Below are 7,995 nucleotides of genomic sequence, written 5' to 3'. Positions count from 1 at the left end.
GTAGATGTGACATATAGGGGTTGTGTGGTACGTGTGGGTGAAAAAGAATTACTTGTGAATTTAGTGCCTCTTGACATACATGATTTTGATATAATATTGGGCATGGATTGGTTGGCGTCATATCATGCTTCTATAGATTGTTTCAAGAAAGAGGTAATATTTCGGGTTCCTAATGAAACTGAGGTTAAATTTTGTGGCGAGCGCAATGTTACTCCTACTTGTCTTATATCAGCAATTGAAGCCAGGAAATTGCTCAGGAAGGGTTGTGAATGTTATTTGGCGCATGTGATAGATACAACAAAATTAGAGATTAAATTGGAGGATATTCCAGTGGTGCGGGAATTTACAGATGTGTTTCCAGAGGAGTTGCCGGGAATTGTGCCGGATAGAGAGGTAGAGTTTTCTATTGAGTTACTTTCAGAGACTGCTCCTATATCTATAGCACCGTACCGAATGGCTCCTACCGAGTTGAAAGAATTAAAAATTCAGCTGCAAGATTTGCTTGACCGAGGTTTTATCCAACCTAGTGTGTCACCTTGGGGAGCTCCAGTGTTGTTTGTTAAAAAGAAGGATGGCACATTGAGATTGTGTATTGATTACCGTCAGCTCAACAAGGTAACAGTGCGCAACAAGTATCCCTTACCTCGGATTGATGATTTATTTGATCAGTTGCAGGGAGCTATAGTGTTTTCAAAAATTGATCTTCGATCAGGGTATCACCAAATAAAAGTGAAAGATAGTGATGTTCCAAAGACTGCTTTTCGTACGAGATACGGGCACTATGAATTCCTGGTTATGCCTTTCGGGTTGACTAATGCTCCAGCCGTGTTTATGGACTTAATGAATCGGGTATTTCAGCCTTATCTTGACTCGTTCATTATTGTCTTTATTGATGATATCTTGATATACTCACGAAGCAAGGAGGAACATGTGAAGCACCTACGCATTGCATTGCAGACTCTACGAGAAAAGCGATTGTTTGCAAAGTTTAGCAAATGTGAGTTCTGGTTGGATAGAGTGGTTTTCTTGGGACATGTGATATCTGGAGATGGAATTTGTGTTGATCCTGCGAAGGTGGAAGCTGTAGTTAAATGGGAATGCCCAACGAATGTCTCTGAGATCCGAAGTTTCTTGGGTTTGGCGGGCTATTATCGTCGATTTATTAAAGGTTTCTCAGCGATTGCTAGACCATTGACTAGATTGACTCAGAAAGCAGTGAAGTTTGAGTGGACTGACGCTTGTGAGCAGAGTTTTCAAGAGCTAAAGGCTAGATTGGTTTCAGCTCCAGTTTTGACTATTCCTTCTGGCGCGGGAGACTTTGTTATCTATAGCGATGCTTCACACCAGGGTTTGGGATGCGTGCTGATGCAGCGTGGAAAGGTAATTGCTTATGCTTCAAGACAATTAAAGAACCATGAACGCAATTATCCAACTCATGATTTGGAGTTAGCGGCAGTTGTGTTTGCATTAAAGTTGTGGAGACATTACTTATATGGCGAAGCTTGTGAGATTTTTACCGACCATCAGAGTTTGAAATATTTGTTTACACAGAAGGACTTGAACTTGAGACAAAGACGATGGATAGAGTTAATTAACGATTATGATTGCAGTATTCACTACCATCCTGGAAAAGCAAATGTTGTGGCAGATGCTTTGAACAGAAAATCTTCAGGTAGATTGGCATGTGTTCAATGTACTCGTGTTGATATTTTTACCGAGTTGACTTCGATGGGTGTGCAGTTAGCCATGACAACTACTAACGCTTTGATAGCTCATTTTAGAGTGAGACCTCTATTGATTGATTGGATTCGGGAGACTCAATATCGAGATCGAAAATTGAAGAAGTTTATCGATGGAGTGAGAGATGGGACGCGGACAGACTTTGTTATTCGGGATGGGTTATTGTTATTTGAAAATCGATTGTGTGTACCTAGGGACCAAGCTTTGAAGAGAGAGATTTTGGAAGAGGCACATAGTTCAGCTTATACTATGCATCCGGGTAGTACCAAAATGTATCGTGATCTTAGGGAGCACTATTGGTGGATTGGGATGAAGAGGGAGATAGCTCAGTTTGTGGCTCGATGTTTGGTATGTCAACAAGTAAAGGCCGAGCATCAACGACCCGCAGGTTTATTGCAACCTCTTCCTATTCCTGTATGGAAGTGGGAGCATATTACGATGGACTTTGTGAGTGGACTTCCTCGTTCTCAAAAAGGCTATGATTCTATTTGGGTGATTGTGGATCGATTGACTAAGTCCGCGCATTTTCTACCTGTTAATACCACCTATACAGTTGATAAGTATGCTAAATTGTATGTTGATGAGATTATCCGTTTGCACGGGGCTCCAGTGTCGATTGTTGCTGATCGAGATCCTAGATTTACTTCCAGATTTTGGCCGAGTTTGCAACAAGCAATGGGTACTACTTTGAAGTTTAGTACAGCTTTTCACCCTCAGACCGACGGGCAATCTGAGCGGACTATTCAAATTTTGGAGGATATGTTGCGTGCTTGTGTATTGGACTTCAAAGGCAGTTGGGATGCTTATATGTCGTTGATGGAATTTGCTTATAATAATAGCTATCAGACTAGCATTGGCATGGCACCATACGAGGCTTTATATGGTCGGAGGTGTAGAACTCCTGTATGTTGGAGTGAAGTTGGAGAAAGGTGGTTGTCGAAACCAGAGTTGATTCAAGTCACTGTCGATAAAATTAAAGTGGTTCGTGATCGCTTGAAAATTGCACAAAGTCGCCAGAAAAGTTATGCAGATAAGCGGAGGAGAGACTTAGAATTCGCAGTGGGTGATTGGGTGTTTCTTCGAGTATCACCATGGAAAGGGGTTATGAGGTTCAAAAAGAAAGGCAAGTTGAGTCCACGATATATTGGGCCGTATGAGATCATTGAGCGGATTGGGTCTACGGCGTATCGCTTGGCATTGCCACCGGAGTTGAGCCGACTCCACGATGTGTTTCATGTCTCCATGTTACGAAAATATATTGCAGATCCATCTCATGTGTTGACTTCTGAGCCGATAGAGCTAAAAGAGGATCTAACTTATGTGGAGCAGCCAGTAGAAATTTTAGATCGCAGAGATCAAGTTTTGCGCAATAAGACTATTCCATTGGTGAAGGTCTTGTGGAGGAGTCACGCGATCGAGGAGGCAACTTGGGAGACTGAGGAAAGTATGATAGCTCAATATCCACATCTGTTTCCACAAGGTAAGTGAATTTCGGGGCGAAATTCTTTTAATGGGAGGATAATTGTGAGATCCGACTCTTATTTTATTTTATTATTATTTTTTTTTAAAAAGAAAAGGAAAGAAAAGAAATGAAGTAGGCTTATTAAAAGTGAGTTTTATTTTATTTATGTGGGTTTCCAATGTGATTTCCTAGAACTATTGGGTTTAAGTTGTAAAAAAAAAACAAAATGGGTGTGCTGGTGTGCACGTGTTTGATAATGGAGCTGCTAGGGTGCATGTAACTTATAGATAGAGAGAGCAGAGAAAAAAAAAAAGAAAAGAAAGAAGAACTAAACGGAAAAAAAAAAAAAAAAAAGATCAGGAGGAAGAAATAAGGCGCAGAGGAAGGGAAACGACGAAGGGAGGATTAGCGTTAACGGAAGTTCTAATCTTGATGGGTAACTCTTCGTCTCTTTTGTTTGTTGTTCAGTTAAGGTATCTCGTGGTTCTTGGGATTTCGATTAAAGTTGGTACCCTTGAAACAAAATTGGAGTTGTATTTCAGTATTTTCTCCATGTATGGCTCGAATTGGTGACTGGAAGCACAAAATTAGGCCTTAGGTCATAAAGCTTGTTGTAATTAGGGCTGAATTCCTTGTTACAGGTTGATTAGCTTAGGAAATTGACTGAATCTGTTATCCTATGTATGAATTTTCTTGTTAAAAATTGTACCTATCATGTTATTAGGGCTGGGAATGGTTTTGGGTGCTAAAACTGTGAGAATTGGGTGTTGGAATTTTGTATTAGTTGCTGGAAATTCATGTCCTGTGCTGAAAAATGAATTTTAGATTGCTGAAACTGTGTTAGAATGCTGAAAACGGCTATTTAGGAGCAGGAATTGTGTGCTTGACGCTGGAAATTACCTCTGTAACTGCTGTAGATAATTGATACTTGCTGAATTTCCTGTTAAACTGTCAAGCTTTGAGACGGAATGCTAAAATTAAATGTAAAAGTGCTGAAACAGCTTATAAGTGTTGAAATATTCATTTATGGTTGTTATAGCTTGAAATCATGTGCGACACTTGACTATGGGAAGGAGTATTTGAGTTATTGTTTGTTATTTCCTTTCGATTTGAACTCCATATTCACATGTGTGGATTTGTGTGTTCCACGCCAGGTTCGGAAGCGGCAACGAGTACCGTGGCTCCACGTAGGGAGTGAGCTCGTGTTGGTACCTTTTTGACTGGACCTCGAGGTGGGTGTTCTTATTTTTAATAGCGGAAGATGAGACACGGTGTAAAGTTATTTTTCGTATTGAAATGGTTAATATTTGGCTTGAGCTCCTAAGCGAGAATATAATCGTAGCCTTAGTGGCGTTATAATATGGCCTTAGTGGCGTTATTGAATATTGCCTTAGTGGCGTGAATAAATATTGCCTTAGTGGCGTGACGACTATTGCCTTAGTGGCGTAAAGAGTATTGCCTTAGTGGCGTTGATATGAAATTGCCTTAGTGGTGTTGATATGAAATTGCCTTAGTGGCGTTATGAATATTACGTAATGGAACGTTATTGTGGGCTAAATATTCTTGCTTAAATTGTTGGATAGCCCTTGTCTTTATTGCTTCTCTTATTATGGATAAGTACATTCACTGAGCAAGTTGATAGCTCACACCCCCACAGTATTTTCTTTTCAGGTGCGTGACGGCACGTGGGTCCACTGCAGAGTCTAGACAGGAGTTGTGTATATAGAAGTCTAGCTTTTTGACTCTTTTGATTATGTGCCTATTTTTGGTGGTTGTATATGTTGTAAATATATGTGGGCACGTCTTGTATGACAGTTATTTCCGTATATATGCAAGTTAAGTTTTTTTTTATGAGCTGGACACCTAGCTGGTGCTTTTATTTACTTTTTGAGCAGGGCCAAGACGTGGGTCCATCCCATTCGGAAAATAAATTTAGTGTGGTATTTTTCGGGATGGGGTGTGACAGATGTACCATATTGATCGTGACCATCTTTTAAAATTTTAAGGATAAAGTGCAAGATTGAGAACATATTTTAAAACTGGCTGCAAATAAAACACTCAATATCTTCCGTTTGATACGCCTGAAAATTAAAACAGAACAACAACACATAAAGAACAAACTTAGCTAGGGGATGATCCCTGACAACTGCTACTCCTAAACGTCTGTGGCTAACTTGTCTAGAACCTCGGTCAGGGAAGAGTCGTCAGCGTCACCAGCCGAGTCTCCTACTTGATTACTATTTTAGCAAAACATTCAACTACTCGATTTCCTTCTCCAAGACTATTGGGAATTTTCAGAAGGTCCTTCATTGATGAGAGTCACTGCCATCTAAGAATCTGATTTTTGATCAACAACATGCATTTCATGTCCAAATCACCAAAAGTTCTGCTTCTAGCCTGGTACAATCTTCGAGAAGCTCATAAAATCCCAACACCCATAGAGCTCATTCCTCTCGGATTACCCCTTCGAAACCTGCTTGGCTTGAAACTATTTTGGGCTTTGCCTCAACTTCTATGGATGGATAATGGGATCAATCTTAAAAGATTAGTCGATGTATGCATAAGCTAGTTCGGACATTAAAGTTTAAAATAAAAAACTTTTACAAGTTCAAAATACACGGAAGAGTTGGACCAATATATAGCACGAGACATTTCGAATGATGCTAACTAGGTAATCAAACCGGCTTGCGAGATTTGAAGAAAATGGAAAAGACATGTAAAACCTCTCCTCCCTCCCTTGTCAAAAAACCCTTGGTTGGATTGTTAAAAGAGGAAGGCATTTGAGAGAAGTCTAAAGACATGTTTTCCCTTAAATCTCAAGGATGCAGAGAGATTTTGGGGGAGCAAAAGATATGAGACAAAACACTCTCTTTTCTAAAGAGGAGTGCTAGGTACAAAGAAAACATACCCTGAAATTACCCCGAAAAGATAAATCAACGGTACAGATAAATGTTGGAAATTCATACTTTTTTACTTGATCGACTTTTAAAAGACAACAAAATTAGTAGAATTTCATACTATAACATGACTAAAATCTTAACCTGTATTTACCCAAAAATAAAAATCTTAACCTGTGACATGACTAAGATGACGATTAAAAAAAAAAGAAGAAGAAGAAACGTGACGAGAAGAAAAACGAGTTTTAGTATAGCAAAAATGCTATGTCCGATTATTTATCGACCCCATTTGGTGCTCACCTGTGGTCCCACAAATGGGTCGAGGCGTCTGTTTGTTCAAAAATAATAGTTTATTGTGCCTTGGAAAAGATAAGTGCTTGATCAATTCGTACAATTTTTTATTCAAAATTCATGATCAATTCTTTCAATTTTTAGTTCAAAGTTCATACTCAAAACTTCTGACAAAAAAATGAACAAATTGATCAAACGCTTATCGCGATCATATGAACTGATCTTTTGGTGAGCACATTAAAGCATTTTCCCAACAAAACGAATATCTCGAATCATTAATGGTTCGGATTTAATGATAGCTAATCTCTTGCCAGAGCAAACCCGAACCATTTATCATATAATGTGTGCTCCTGATTTAAACTGTCCTTCCACTCAAAATTACTTGGAACGAAAGAATCCAAATGGATTGAAAGGAATTCTGCTTAATTGTCAAGCCAAAACGCCGCAACTTAGGCACCCCGTCTATCTCTATATATGTCACTCCTAGAAACAAAGAGTCACAACTCCACTCTCAATTCTCATTCCAAACCCCGCGAATCTGAAAACAGGTCTCTCTCGTTTAGTTCGTGCATTTTCTCTCTCTGTTGTTTGGTGTCATGGGTTTTTAATGGGTTTAAGGATGCTTAAGCATAGCCAATCGAGAAAAAAAAAAAAAGAAAAAGCATAATATATGTGGTTCTTTTAAACTTATATATATAAATTTGGAACTTATTTCGGTAATTTTTTTACTTTTCGCAACTTTTTTGTTTAGCTTTTTGACGTAACTTTAGGGGCTAATTGTTCGTCTCGGACGATTCGAAAAAGTATAAAATTATGGACGGATGTTGAAAAAATTCAAATAAGATGGCATTTAAGCTCAAAAAATAGCTGTTTACTTTTTTCATCTTTAGTGATGTTTTTTTGGCTTTTGCTCATAATTTTAAGGGAAGATCTTGAGTGAAGATACAGGAGAAGGCGAGATCCGTGAATGGAGATAGAGAAGAAAATAGGGGATATGTAATCATTAATCCTTGTAGCAGCTTGTGTGTGACATCAGGTCTACTTGTTTATAAAACTGTAATCATGCGGTGGCGGTGACAAGTTATATAAATGATAAATTCTTGGGGAGATGTAATTATGAAACTCCTTTGCTTATGAGAATGATACAAAGATTATGAAGAGGATCCGATGATTGCGGTTGAAGACCAAGAATTTACATTGTTGTAGAGAAACTCGTTTGCCACCAAGTTTATATTCCCAGAGCACCAAACAAAAGACTAATGTAGCTGCTGCCCAACCTTTAATATCCTCCACAATAGCATAAATCTCCCACGGACAATTAGTAGACGAGCCATTGATGCAATCAATTAGAGCTTTACAATCTGATTCAAAAATTACCTCTGTTAGGTTTAGTTCTCGCGCCGCAGAGCATGCTATACATAATGCCCACGCCTCAATAGAAATAGTTGAAGACCCTGTAATTCTGCCAACCCGCCACCATAGAGCATGATTAAGGGTGCTAATTATCATCTCTGTTACGTCTGTTTTTCTTTGTTCTCCACTCGATTTTTCGCTTTCAAAACTATTTAATGAGGCGATTATCCGTGCAGGACCTAAAGTGGGCTC

This window comes from Rhododendron vialii, chromosome 5a (assembly GCF_030253575.1).
Source record: "Rhododendron vialii isolate Sample 1 chromosome 5a, ASM3025357v1".
Lineage (NCBI taxonomy): Eukaryota > Viridiplantae > Streptophyta > Magnoliopsida > Ericales > Ericaceae > Rhododendron > Rhododendron vialii.
Note: the sequence above shows the minus strand (reverse complement) of the source record.